Below are 15,550 nucleotides of genomic sequence, written 5' to 3'. Positions count from 1 at the left end.
TTTAGTTTTGTGTATGTGTGAGATATGGGTCTAAATCTATCTTTTTGCATGTAGATAGACAGTTATCCCAGCACCATTTGTTGAAAAGACTACCTTTCCCCAGTGAATTGTGCTGGCACCTTTGTTGAAAATAAATTAGCTATAAGTACAAGGATTTATTTCTGGATTCTAAGTTCCATTTCATCTATCTATCTATCTATCTATCTATCTATCTATCTATCTATCTATCATCTATGTATCTATCTATCTATCTATCTATCTATCTGTAATAGTCTGACTCCATTTTTGATGTTTAACTGAGGACAGCTTTTAAGCTTCACCAATCCGTCTTACCCTATTGCCCAACATTTAGGCATGCTGATAAGAAAGCCTGGATGCTTCTTCCTTTGACACCAGTGAGAAGTACAAATTATGTCCAGGAGCCCTAGCTCAACCTCACCTCCAACCATAAAAACCCCAAAGGCAGTCTCTTTTCGTTGCTGTCTGCAGGACATAAAATGCAGGCATTTTAGCACTTGCTTGAGATCCATAGTAAACCTCTCCATAGTAAGGCTCATTATGTGATAAGCCTTTTCCTACTCTGTCAGTGAGTGTCTATTGTCATCAGTCTCAGTATCCAAAATAAATATTAGGTGGGTGTCCATATCACCTCTTCAGGATGATCAAAATTTCTGGATAATGACCACCATGACCAAAGGTCTTCCTTCTGTTGCTTTGGCTTTCTACTTGGCATTGCTGCCTGCCAGCAAGCACGTACTTTGGACTGCTGCTGGTTGGCTGGTATGCTACTTGATCTATGCTGCTTTGTGCTGCATTTGCTAAGTTATACCAAACCTCTGTTGTAGATTTAACTGACCTAAGTTTGAAGTTTGGACTATTGGCATTTAGGAACAAGAGTATGGGATTGAGGCCATCTTTATTTATTTATTTAATTTTCATTATGTTCAGTTAGCCAGCATTTAGTACATCATTAGTTTTTTATGTAGTGTTCAATGACTCATTTGTTGCATATAACACCCAGTGATCATCACAACACGTGCCTTCCTTAATACCCATCACCTGGTCACCCCATCCCCCCACCCTCCTCCCTTCTGTAACCCTCAGTTTGGTTCTCCGAGTCCAGAGTCCCTCATGGTTTGTCTCCCTCTTTGATTTCTTCCCATTCAGTTTTCCCTCCCTTCCCCTGTGGTCCTCCGTGCTGTTCCTTATGTTCCACATATGACTGAAACCATATGATAGTTGTCTTTCTCTGATTGACTTCTTTCACTTAGCGTAATCCCCTCCAGTGCCATCCATGTTGATGCAAATGGTGGGTATTCATCCTTTCTGATGGCTGAGTAATATTCCATTGTATATATGGACCACATCTTCTTTATCCATTCATCTGTTGAAGGACATCTCAGCTCCTTCCATAGTTGGGCTATTGTGGACATTGCTGCTAGGAACATTGGCGTGCATGTGCCTCTTCTTTTCACAAATAATCCATTCAAGAAATGGACAGAAGACATAAACAGACACTTCTCCAAAGAAGACGTACAAATGAGGCCATCTTTAAAGTGACCCTGGGTAGTGTGTCTTAGCACAGACCTATCTGTGTGACTCTGTGAATCATGTGTCTGCATTCTAGCATAAGCTGTGACTGATACTGGCCTTGGGGGAATGACTCTTACCTTGTGATTGTTGTGTGTCTCAACCAGGCATTTGTTTCCATTCTATAGAGTGCTCCGGGGGAAGACTGATACCCTACACATTGGGTGGTCACTCATGCAGACAAGAACAATTTTTGTGTGGCATGCTGAGATCACATTCATTAAAAAAAAAAATGGCTCACAAGGACCCTACAAAATGTCTTTGGTGCTGCCTATGCCTCTGTTGCCAAAATATATTTTGATCTTCAGGGTTATAGTGAAAAACACCCATCTTATCCCTGTGGCACACTCAAGGGGTTAATTCAACAATTACCCTGGGTGGGGGGAGTCCCGAATCCTGATAATACTGATCTGAGGTACTCTAGAAGAAGAAACTTAAAAATATGAGCAGGATAGAGAGGACCTCCCTGAAGTATATCCACTATTCCAACCCACCCACCCACCCGGTTAAAAAAAAAATAAAGGAAGGAAGGAAAGATAGAAGGAAAGCGGGGAGGGAGGGCGGAAGGAAGACAAACTTGGAGGCAAGAGAGGAAACAAAAAAACTGAGACAAACATTTAGAATCTGAACCAATTAGAAATCCAGACTTTACTAAAATAATTTATACTTCAGAAAGACAAAAGGTGAAAACTGGCTTTTGCTCCTCTACATCATAAGTGCTGAACTAACTTTAACATCTGCTGAAAGGAATGATTTGACCAGTCTTCATGGAGTTACTCAATACTGGAGCTCAATTAGAGTTACACCTGGGGATCACACTAAATTTAAAGAAAGTTCCTCCTATAAACTTAGAGCCGAGTTACTGAACATAAAATAGAGGACAAACACTTATCTCTCACCTTAATCATTGGAACTATTGCCTTGTATAAACTCCCATGGTTATAGCACCCATTGTGTTAAAATACACCATCATGGGCATGGACACTATAACCCAATGAGTAATAAATTAAAATTAAGTCTTTAGTACTTACAAATTGGCTTGAAAGAGTGGGATCCAATTGCCATATCCTTCAGTTAAAATAATTAATATGACCATGTTATACAAAACCTATTTAGAGAATGAGTGATTATACCCACTCTTTCTCCATTTAACCATCAAATGATTTCTCTACTTAACAGCCAAATTTGGCCAGTTCTTAAGCTTGGAAAGAATAAAAATTGCCTCAGAGTACATTACAAAACAAACGAAAACACTAACCATGGCTTAAAATATAAAATGACTTTAAAAATAAAATTTAAGGGGCATCTGGGTGGCTCAGTCGTTAAGCATCTGCCTTCGGCTCAGGTCATGATCCCGGGGTCCTGGGATCGAGCCCCGCATCGGGCTTCCTGCTCTGCAGGAAGCCTGCTTCTCCCTCTCCCACTCCCCCTGCTTGTGTTCCCTCTCTCGCTATCTCTCTGTCAAATAAATAAATAAAATCTTCAAAAAAATGTTTTTAAATGACTGTTGTCCCCCTCACTAAAGCCCTCATACACAGTAATATTGAAATCATTGACTCCATTCAATCAGCAACCAGTAAATATTTTGTTATAGATTTGGCAGATATGCTTTGTTCAGTGCTTGTTTCAATAGCCTCTCAAATGAGTTTATTCAAAGGGACATATTTTCCCAGCTATCCTGGAGGTATCTAAACAGCCCTGCCATCTCTCAGGATCTTTATAGGCAAGATCCTAACTGTATCTTGACTTTCTCCAGGAGTATAGTATAGGAGTATAATATATGGCATTGGAGTGATTATATCCCCCTCCGGGGACATTCATTTGTCATACTCATTGAAGACATACAAATACTCAGAAAAGAGCTCACAAAAAGGGGTGGGCCATTGCCTCATACATAGTGCAAGGCCCCAGAATGTCAGTTAAATTGCTGAAAATTCTTTGGTAAACTAAGGGTCACTCTATCCCTGACACTATTAAGACACACCTGTTTACTCCCTCAGGACTCACAATGTTAAAATAATAGCAGTCTCTTTTGAGATCTTTTGGGTTCTGGAGGCAACGTATTCTTGATTTATAAATTTTACTTAAGCCCATTTATGCCGTTACTTGCAAATTATCCTAACTTGAACGTGGCTCCCTCTGAGGGTCTAAAACCTACCCAAATTGTAATACAGCAAGCACTTTATTAGTGCCTCCTAGAGATTCCTTCACTGTAGAGGCTTTAGCAATTTCCTCTCATGCCTTCTAGGATCTCTGGACCACTCATGACGGCAATAAGTTGCTATAGGCCTTCTGATGCAAGAAACTGCCCTATTGGTCTTATGCTATATAGCATTAGAGCAGCAACTGCTGGGCACATACTAGGCACTCCTGGCTATAGAGACTCCTATAGGCCCTCACCTGTGACTCTCCATTCCAGATAACTATTGTGCCCTGGGTCATGGAAGCAGAACCCCAGAAATTTGATACATCCAACAAGACCTCCTTGCTACAGCATGTACACAAAACTGGGCTCTCAGGTATATCCCACCTGCAAGGAGTGGCCTCTCCTGTGCTCAGTCATTTGCCAGATGCCTCAAAGGTAAGGAGATTACTTCTCTTCAAGACCCCTTAGCTATCTGGGAATCCCCTTAGGATCAACTGAGTGAACAGCAATGGGAGTTTCTACACTTTACAGGTGGAATTGCCACCATGAAACAAGATGGAGTACAGTAGAAAGTTACTAATTTTCATCTGTTAACTAGGGCATCCCTGATAAAGGACAGGACCCAAAGGTCATCAGAATTGGCTGACTTTGAGGCACTTAATTTACCACTTGTATGCTTAGCCAACAATCAGCCCCATCTACACAAGAGTCTATAACTCTTGGGCCATTGCCAGTGGTCTACTGTCTGGTCCAGCCAATGGCAGCAACAAACAATTCCTTGTCCAAGGTTGCCTCCTTTGGGGTAAAGAATTCTGGGAAGCTCTTGTTTCACAGATATCCAGAGTTTAAATCCAGTCCACACATACCTCTACACCTACTAAAAGCCAGAGTACAAGGCTGACCAATAAACTCATCCCCTTCAGAGTTCCAGACATCACTGATAATGACCAGGGCATTCATTTAACTTCTCAGAACACACAGTTCTGGGCTTTTTGAACAAGGCATTCAAGGGTATTTATGCCTTCCTTAGAGGTTTCAGGCTGCAGCCCTCGTAGAGTGTTATAATGATTTACATAAACAAGTTCGGATTCAATTAAATGAAACATCAGCCATCAGTCAAAATCATGAATGAATTGTACTAAAGAATCTGACTCCACTTTTTGGACAGTTTACTATTGACAGCTTTTAAGCCTCACCCCTCCCTCTTTCCCTTCTGCCCAACATCTGGACAAGATGATAAGCCTAGGTACTCCCTCCTTTGACACTGGTGGAAAGTTAAAACTATGCAGGGGAACCTTCAACCTGGCCTTATCTGGTAACCATCATAAAAACTCCCTAGCAAGTCTTCTTTTCCTGCTCTCTCAAGCAACTTTCTGGCTTTGTTGGAATCCACCCCAGTCTCTTCGTTATGTGGATAATAAAACTTCTCATACGTTCTTGGTGCATGTGTTGTGATATCAGTCTTGATATCTGAGCCAAATTTTGGGTACATGGGGTGGTCCATCCTGTCACTTAAGAGTGGCTATAATATTAATGCCAGTGCAACACTATATTGATAACTGTAACTTTATAATACATTTTTAAAATTTGTTTTTATTAGGGTAAAATATATATAACATAAATTTTGCCATTTTAACAATTTTTACAGGTACAGTTCAGTGGCATTAATTACTTTCACAATGTTGTGCAACCATCACCACTATGTATTTCCAAAACTTTTTCATCACCTCAAACAGAAACTATAACCATTAAGCAATAACTCTCATTCCCCCCTCTCCCTGGCCCCTATAAACTTCTAATCATTTTCTTTCTCTATGAATTTGGCTAATTTAGATATTTCAGATAAATGGAATTGTACAGTATTTGTCCTTTTGTGTCTGGCTTACTTCACTTAACAATGTTCTTAAGGTTCATCCATGTTGTATCATGTATTGGTACTTCATTTTTTTATGGCTGAATAAATTCCCTTATATGGATATACCACAATTTATCCATTCACCTGCTGATGGACACTTGGGTTGTTTCCAACTTTTGGAACCCTCATCTACTACTGGTGGGAATGCAGTTTGCTACAGCTGTTCTGAAAACGTCTGGAAGTCCCTCAAGAGGTTAGACACAGAATTACCATATTACCCAGCAATTCCAGTCCTAGATATATATATTGAGAAAACTGAAAACATGTTTACATAAAATTAGTACAGAAATATTCATGGCAGCAGTATTCATAATAACCCAAATATGTAAACAACCCAATGTTTATCAGTTGATGAATGGATAAATAAAATATGGTATATCTATGCAATGGAATATTATTCAGTCATAATAGGAATAAATGATAGATATATGTTATAATATGAATAAATCTTGAAAACATTATCTGAGTGAAAAAAGCCAGACAAGAGTCCACAAATTGTATGATGCCATTTATATCATATCCAGAATAGGCAAATCCATGAGGCAGAAAGTAGATTAGTAGTTGCCAGGGGCTGGAAGGAAACAGCATTGGGAAGTGACGGCTAATGTGTCTAAGGTGTTTCAAGGTGATGAGAATGTTTTGGAATTGTGCAGGATGGTGACTATAATTAATAATACTGTATTGCATATTTGAAAGTTGCTGAGAGAGTAGCAAAAAAAAAAGTCCTCATCACAAGAAAAAAAGTTTTTGTAACTATGTGTACTGATGGATGTTAATTAGACTTATTGTGGTGGTCATTCACAATACACGCAAATATCAAATCACTATGTTGTACACATAAAGCTAATATTATATGTCAATTATACCTCAACAAAATTTTTTTACTGTTCTGGAATTAAATAGTACGGATGACTAAACAAATTTGTGAGGACAAGGATATTAGAATACAAGGATGGTACTAATTCTCTTACTACTTTTTTTTAAAGCCTCCCTTATCTACTTCTCATTTCGACCACTGCCTATTTCTTTCTGGCTCTTTCCAGCAAAATTTCTTGAAAAGTTGTCTATACTCACTTGCCTCCAGTCTCTTCCTGTTATGTCTTAAGCCCACTCTAATTAGATTTTGCCCTCACCACGCTTCCGAACTGCTTTTCATTTCAAATGAACAATACATTTAGTCCAGCAATTTCCCTTTTGGAAATTTATCCTAAAGATATATTTGCACAAATTGAAATGATGTATGAACAAAGGTCTTCATTGCTTCATTGTTTGTAATAGCAAAAATTTGGGAACAACTTTAATTTCCACTAACAGGGACAAGGTAAGGTGAATTATGGTACAATCATTCAATGGTATAATGTGCAGCCATTAAAAAAGAATGATGTCAACTCTATGCAAATGAAATAGTCATTAAGATGACAGTAAGTGAAGAAATCAAGGGCAGAATAGTATGGTATCATATGCTGCCATTCAGAGAAAAAAGAAGTATATATTTCAATGAATATTTAAGTGTTTATATATGCCTCTGGAAGGAAACTCAATACACAGGTAACATTGTGTTGTGAGCTGCATTGTCTGTTGACAATTGGATATCCCTGCTACCCCATATTATGCTCTCCAGAGGAGAAGCTGTGAATGACATTTCTCAGAACCATCTTTCCATAGGGCTCCTGGTTAGAGTGTCAGAGAGACACTTGCACAAGATTTGGAATGTGGAAAAGAAGGGAGAAATTGAGAATTCTGGTTTCTTGAGGGAATCCTGGCTGATAGGTTGTCTCTGAGTGGTGAATTGGGTGACTATGGGATATGAGTATTATATATCCTTTTTATCACTTTTAATTGTTTCCTAGATTTGGCCAGTGGGAGCCCCTTTAAAGCTGGCTCCTGTGTCCTTTTGACATGTCTCCTCCCCCACCTTTTTAAAAGATTTTATTTATTTATTTATTTGAGAGAGAGAGAGAGAGGACGAGTACGGGAGAAGGGCAGAGGGAGAGGTAGAAGTGGGCTCCCTGCTGAGGACGCGGGGCTCAATCCCAGGGCCCTGGGATCATGACCTGAGCCGAAGGCAGTTGCTTAACTAACTGAGCCCCCAGGCGCCCCTACCCATCATTCTTTAAGCATCTCCTTAATTTCTCACAGAAACTGAAGGCTCATTTTGTACTTTTTCCCAGCCTCAGCCCTGGAATTAGCTATTTCTCCAAGAAACTATAGTTACTTTTAGTGGAGAATGATTAAGAAACCAAGACCTAGGTGAGAATTGTGCTCATTGTTCTTAAGCCATCTCTGCTGACAGCTAGAAGATTTATACGTGTGTGTGTGTATACACACATATCTGTCTATTCCTGGAAAAAAAATCTGTTCGTATGGGTACTTCCAATTTTAATTCAACATCACCGTGTTCATTCTTTTTTTTTAAAGATTTTATTTATTTATTTGACAGAGACAAGGCACATAAGCAGGGGGAGTGGGAGAGGGAGAAGCAGGCTTCCGCGGAGCGGAGAGCCCAACGCGGGGCTTGATCCCAGGAGCCTGGGATCATGACCTGAGCTGAAGGCAGATGCTTAATGACTGAGCCACCCAGGCGCCTCCTCACAGTGTTCCTTCTAATCGTCCTTTCCACATCTATAATCCCTTTTCTTATAGTGAGAAACCTGGTTCCCATTATCCATATTTGCTTATTTGTTCAGTCTTAGAATACACATTAAGTAGTTTCAGAATTGCTAATGCATACAACTGTGATAGGCAAACCCATTCACTAGAGTTTATTATTTTTGTAGATCTTTTTGTCTTTGGCCTGAGGACAAATTACTGCATTTGAGAGTTACTCAACTTAGTTCCTTCCCCCCCTTCAGTGTGGTTATGTTATTCATTTGAAATAGAATTAATTTCTGTTTGTATTTAATTTGGGGATTCCCTCCATCTTTGCTGTTGTGAACACATCTTAGCATATCTCCTACGATTCTCATTCCTAATACCACACTATTGGGTAATACCCTCCCCTTGAGTGGGAGTGGGAGTGTGAGCAACTTCTAACCAACAGAATATGGCAAAGGTTATGTGATTATCACTCTTGTTTTTATGTTAAATTGTATGGCAGATATGAAGGGATTTTGCAAATGTAATTAAGGTTCCTTAATCAGTTGACTTTGAGTTAAAGGAAAGGTAAATTATCCTAAGTGGGTCCAACTTAATCTGGTAAATCTTTAAAAGAAGGCCTCAGTCTTCCCTAAAGTCAGACTCTGAGAAGCAAAGATTTTCTCTTTATTGCTGGCTGAACTCTGTAGCTACAAAGAAACCATTTCTGCCAACTACCTAAAAGAGCTTGGAGGCTAACCCTTTCTTTGTCAAGCCTACCAATGAGACTGCAGCCCAGCTGACACCTTGATTTCAGCTTTGTAAGACCCTGACAGAGAATCCAGCTAAGCTGTGCCCAGATTCCTGACCCACAGAAATTATGAGATAATAAATGGGTCTGTAGTAATTTGTCACATAACAATAAAAAACTATATTTCTTAATTTTATTTATTTATAATATATGAGAAACGCTAACATTTCTAAGAGTCTAAACTATACTAAATAGTTCACTCAGGGAAGTGTAACTCCCTCAATCACTTCTTTTCTCTCTCCTCCCCATATGCTCTTCCTCTTCTGGATATGAAGTCAAGGCATCAGAATGATGTCTAGCTGTGGGCTAATGTGCCAAAGCCAGCAGTAAATAGATGCTGCAAGAATTAGGTTCTATCCATCAACATGCAGAAGCAGCAATGAAAATTAGGTCAAAAAAAGCTGGGTGGCACTTGAGAGAAGAAAAGTCATAAATGAATATGCATTTAAAATTTTAGGATAAAACTTAAATGTTTTTAGTATGTATCATTTTTCATGATTTCCCACTAAAACCAAACTTCTGCAATTAACCAATTGCATTTGATAAAAGTTATCCACTATGAAAATAAATGATATAAAATACTTTTGACATAATTGTTTAGCTGTTAGCCAACTGAACTTCTTGCCAAGTGAAGAAATAAACACCTTTATTGTAAAAGCCACTTCCAGCTGGGCATTATATAACTTCCAGGTAAAAGCATCTTAATTGAAAAATCCCAAATTCTTACTCCACTACCAACCTTTCCACTGAGCTACACACATGGCTAAGTGCCTACTTGATATCACCTCTTTAACATTCAACAAGTATCTCAAACTTAACATGACCCCACCCCCACTCCCACCCTAGACACCTGCTACATACTCATTGTTTACTATCTTAGCAAAGGAAACTACCATTCATATAAATGTTCAGGACAAAAATTTAAGCATTATATTTAATTTTGGTCTTTCCTTCATATTCACATCCAAGCATCAGCCACTCTTGTTACTTCTACACCCAAATTGTATCATTTTGACCATTTCTTATTGCCTCTAACATTTACTACCCTAATTCAAAGCACCCTAACTTAACAAGATCAGTGGTTTCCAAATAGAGCAAACCTGTTACTGACATTTAGAGACCTGGGTCAACAGTACAAGTGGAGGTCCCCAGCCAGCTCCCTTTTCTTAATCAACTCCACCTCTGTCCCACAACAAAAGGGGCCTCATGTTCACGTGTGGACACCCCAGCTTGTATGTCTAAGCTGTCTAGTCTCACTGTGTAGCTACCACTTGGCCCCCTTGTACACATAGGCAGCATGTTTGCCTTTCAGAGGGCAGATGAAGGGAGAGAGCTTAAGACACAGAAGAGGCACAGGCTCTGGAAGCAGGCTTGAGGCTACTCGAGTGAAAAATTCTCAGATACCTAGAGCATGGTCTAAAGGAGGTTGTGGGCTCTGGACATGTAGGTATCTTTGCATATCAATTTCTCACCAGAAACAAAAGGGGCTTGGCCAAAGGAGAGCCAAACGGTGACCCTTTGTATGTTTAATAATTATTAAAATGTTAAATATATTTGTTATTTTGATTGACTGGATACCAAAATTATAATAATGACTGAATTTTTAAAAATCTTATTTAAATTCAGTTAATCAACATATAGTCTATTATTAGTTTCAGATGTAGAGTTTAGTGATTCATCAGTTGCATAAAACACCCAGTGCTCATTACATCATGTGCCCCTCTTTTTTTTTTTTTTTACAAGTTTTTAAAAAGATTTTATTTGAGAGCAAGTGAGCACAAGCAGGGGGAGGTGCACAGTTACCCCATACCACCACCCACCTCCCCTCCAGCAACCCTCAGTCTGTTTCCTATGATAAAGAGTCTCTTATGGTTTGTCTCCATCTCTGATTTTTCCCTCCCTTCCCTTATGATCCCCTGCTTTTTCTTAAATTCCACATATGAGTGAAACCATATAATTCTTTCCCTGACTGACTTATTTCGCTTAGTATGATACCCTCCAGTTCCATCCACGTGGTTGCAAATGGTAAGATTTCATCCTTTTGATGGCTGAGTAATATTCCATTGTGTATATACATATATATATCACATCTTCTTTATATGAATGGATAAATAAATGAATCTTTAAAAAGCTTTTTGACACTTATAGAGTGTTTTGGTCACAGGGAAAAATTAAAATTTCATTTTTGTTGCTGAGAAGTAAAACAAGGTAATTAGTAAAAGATTTTTAAGGATAGGCAATTATTACATTAAGGTAAAATTCAGTGATGAAAGTGGAAATGGAAATGACTTCAAGAAAAAGGCCCAGTGCAAGATTTCTAAATTTAAATTTTAAAAAAGCTTGTGTATGTTTAATTAATGATGCTGTAGAAAATATGCTAGAATGGTATCTTTGCATCATTTAAACTTATGAAGAATATCTTGTTAATTTAAAAATGCAAAAGGGGAGGGGCGCCTGGGTGGTTTAGTCATTTAAGTATCTGACTCTATCTCAGCTCAGGCGTTGATCTCAGGTTCATTAGTTCAAGTCCTGCTTTGGGCTCCATGCTGGGCATGGAGCCTACTTTAAAAAAAATGTAAAAGAGGATACATTATTTTTTGAAATTGTTTCAAGGGGAATGTAGCAAAACCTTTCAAAGACCACTGCTCTGATAAAGGAGATCAGGTTTAGTAAATGATGTATCAAAGTGTCCCATCACAGACATGTGAGCCTAAGGAGAAGTAAATAAGTTTGATTCCTATCTCATCTGAACTTTTATAAATTGTCACACTTTTGAGTCCCCCAACTGTAAACTGGATAGGAATATTTATTTGTAGTATTGTGAAGAACAAATGAAATAACATATACAAAGGAAATTACACAGTTCTTGGATCTTATAAGTTACCCATTAAATGTAAATTCTCTTCCCCAGAAATTAGCCATCGGTTTTTTATTTATCTGAATTTGACATTCATGAATTATGGTGTGAGGAGGTTCTTCACTACCATTAACAGTAGGGTATGGACTCTTTCCAAACACCTCAGGAAACAGTGCTGAGTAAGCCCTGGTAAAATTGTGCTTTATCCTTCCCTAGGCAGGGTTATAAAAAAACATATTCTAGTTTTACATATTCTAGTCTAAAGAATATGGGCATTCAATCAAAATAACTAAGACAAGAAATCATTCTGGGTTTCTTCATTCTCAATTTTATTTATTTTTATTTTTTAAAGATTTTATTTATTTATTTGACAGAGAGAGAGAGAGCACAAGTAGGCAGAGAGGCAGGCAGAGAGAGAGGGAGAAACAGGCTCTCCGCTGAGCCGGGAGCCCGAGGTCAATTTTATTTATTTTTAAAGATTTTATTTATTTGAGAGAGAGCGAGCACACAAGTGGGGGGAGGGGCAGAGGGAAAGGGAGAGAATCAAGCCGACTCTGAACTGAGCACAGAGCCCAATGTGGGGCTCAATCCCATGACCTTGAGATCATGATCTGAGCCAAAACCAAGAGTCGGACTCAACTGACTGAGCCACCCATGCATCCCCTCAATTTTATTTTATTCTCAATTCATAATGACTGCCTTCAAATAAGAAGAAACTAAAAACAAAAACAAAAACAAAACCACATCAAAGAGGGCACCTACCTGGCTCAGTCAGTAGAGCTTTCAATGCTTGGAGTTGTGAGTTCAAGCCTCACACTGGGCTTACTATGAAAAAAATTTTTCTTAAAAATCAAAAAGTTAAAAAAAAACACATCAAAGATAACAGAACAGATTGGTGGTTGCCAGAGATGGAGCAGGGGTGAAGATGAAATGGGTGAAGGGGGTCAAAAGGTACAAAATTCCAATTATAAAATAAATAAATCATGGGGAGGTAATGTACAGTATGGTGACTATAGTTAATAAAAACTATATTGCATATTTGAAAGTTGCTAAGAGTTAAAAGTTCTATCACAAGAAAAAAGTTTTGTAACTATGTATAGTGATGGATGATAACTAGACTTATTGTGGTGATCATTTCACAATATATACAAGTATTGAATCATTATGTTGTACACCTGAAAATAGTATACTGTATGTCAGTTACATTTCAATTAAAAAAGAGATGACTAATATACCTAACAGTTTATTTTTAAAAAAATCACATACTGTGATTCTCACACTTGTTAGGATATTGAGAACTGTTTTTTGTTTTGTTTTGTTTTTAATTTATTTGAGAGAGAGATAGAGCACAAGCAGGAGGAGGGGCTGAGGGAGAGGGAGAAGCAGACTCCCCGCTGAGCAGGGAGCCTGATGTAGGCCTCAATCGCAGGACCCCAGGATCATGACCTGAGCCAAAGGCAGATGCTTAACCATTTGAGCCACCCAGGCACCCCAGGATATTGAGAACTGTTAAGTCATGGGTGTGATTAGTGGTTCACCATGAAATATTTATATTAGATAACACAAAGTTAGAAAACATATAAATCTGTGTTTTTATCAAAATTACAACAAAATAGGTTAAAACACGAGTTCATCCAAATAACTACATATTAAACTAGACAATAGCTATTTCAGAATTTGAATTGCTTTGTTATTAAGATGCATTGTTACAAAATATGCACCATTTTTTGTCATCTAATAGGATTCCTTTATAAGGAATTAGTAACATTGTTAAGACAAGTTTCTGAGAAGAAAAATAAACTTGGAAAATTATACGAATTAATTTACTTTCCAGCAAATTAAAAAATGATCATATGCTAATCATTTCCCTGTCATCATTTCAGCTTCAAACATGCCTTTCTCTATTCTGTGATACTGGAGCTGGAACTCTGACAAAGACATATCCCAGTCTCCCTTGCTACTGTTATAGTTTGCCAATGGAGGCATTAAAGGGAGATTGGAAGGCAGAAAGGGAGAAGGAACTCACTTCCTGTTTTCCGGTTCTTTCAGTATCTCTAGCAGCAGAAGAGGGCTACAGCTTGCCTGCAAATTCTTTTTGCTTTCCCAGCACCAGACTACTAAACCCTGTTAACAGCCAGGCTGAGACTCCTCTTCAGAGCTCTTAGGTTCTGGTAAATCCATGCCTTTCCCTTTGTTCCCCAAACTCTATGGTGTTAGCTGTTTCTTAAGTTACAATTCTGTCCCCTTTTTGCTCTTTCAGTCATTCAATATTGCATAATCAATTTCCTGTAATTAAATATCCTGTTTGAAATTACCAGTGTAGTTCTGTGTTTTTGATTATATCTTGATGGACATAGTCCTACCACAATTTGTTTTAGCATTGCAACCACTAACTTGGTTGGCATACTTTGAGTAGCTACTTACCTGCTCTGCTGGAGATGATTAGACTCAAACCAGTGTTTTGGGTGGTATGAGATAAGAAAAATAAAGGACAAAAAGTCTTCCTATGATCAATTACTGACATATGAAGAGATAGTCATACACATTCAAAGTTTCTCTGAAGGTATACTGTGCCAGTCAAGAAGGGAGTGTAATAGCACTTTAGTATGAAATGTCCCAAGATGATCTCTAACCTGCATTGATAATCAAATACAGGGAAGAGCTGTTCAATGTACTGGTCAAGTAGCAAACCACAATTATCATCCAAAGAATACTTACCTAGTACATTTCCCCATTAAAGCAAACCAACTATTAAATGTTTGTAGAGTCTTAAAAAAAAAAAGTGCTTGCCTTATTCTGTAAGTAACAATGCCCAATTTCACAGAATAAACAGCAAATCACTTCAGCCCTATTAGCCAGACTCCTTTTGTTCAAGACTCTCTGGCTTTAGCTATTAGAGGTCTCTTTGTGTGTGTGTGTGTGCGTGTGTGCGTGTGTGCGCCGTGCACACGGGGGCGGGGGGGGGGATTGGAGGAATTATTCTCCAAAGATTGGTTCTCATTTCAAGAACTTCCCCGTTGTTTCCACATACCCCTACTTACCAAGCTCTTGACTTCAGTACACCTTCCAGATCTTCCAGGGTCTGGGGATGCGGATGAATGTTGCTTTGTTCAGAATTTTAACTGTCAAATACTTTCTCCTTGATCAAATTTTAGTTAGGCTCCTCTGGACCCTCTTCTCAACTATGAGGCTTCAACCTTTGGGTTTCAGTGTTTGTCTTTGCATTACCCGGTTTTAGTAAGAATTCTGTCAACTCAGTTTAGCCAGAGCCCTTGATATCTGACTACTCTTCCTATCTAATTAAATTCCTCATCCGACCAGGCGGTATCTGATCACCCTGGACCGCCCTCAGCAAGAATTCTGTTGGTCAGTCTAGCAAGAATATCCCCCTACCCTTGATGTTTCCCCTTAATTTTCCATCCACTGACTGCCCCGCCCCAACTTGCTCCTTGCACATTTTAAACCGTACTTGTTCTTGCTGTATTGGAACTGAGCCCAGTTCTATGCTGAAGTTTCTTCTCCCCTACTGCGGTTGTTCCTGGATAAATATTAAACAAACAAACAAACAAACCTCTTTAACTACCATTCAGCTGTGGCTTTCTTTAACATCACTCAGGAGCTCACATTCTTGTCCTCCTGACTGATAGTTTTCTTGAA

This window comes from Zalophus californianus, chromosome 17 (assembly GCF_009762305.2).
Source record: "Zalophus californianus isolate mZalCal1 chromosome 17, mZalCal1.pri.v2, whole genome shotgun sequence".
NCBI classification, from domain to species: domain Eukaryota; kingdom Metazoa; phylum Chordata; class Mammalia; order Carnivora; family Otariidae; genus Zalophus; species Zalophus californianus.
This window is presented reverse-complemented; position numbering follows the sequence as displayed.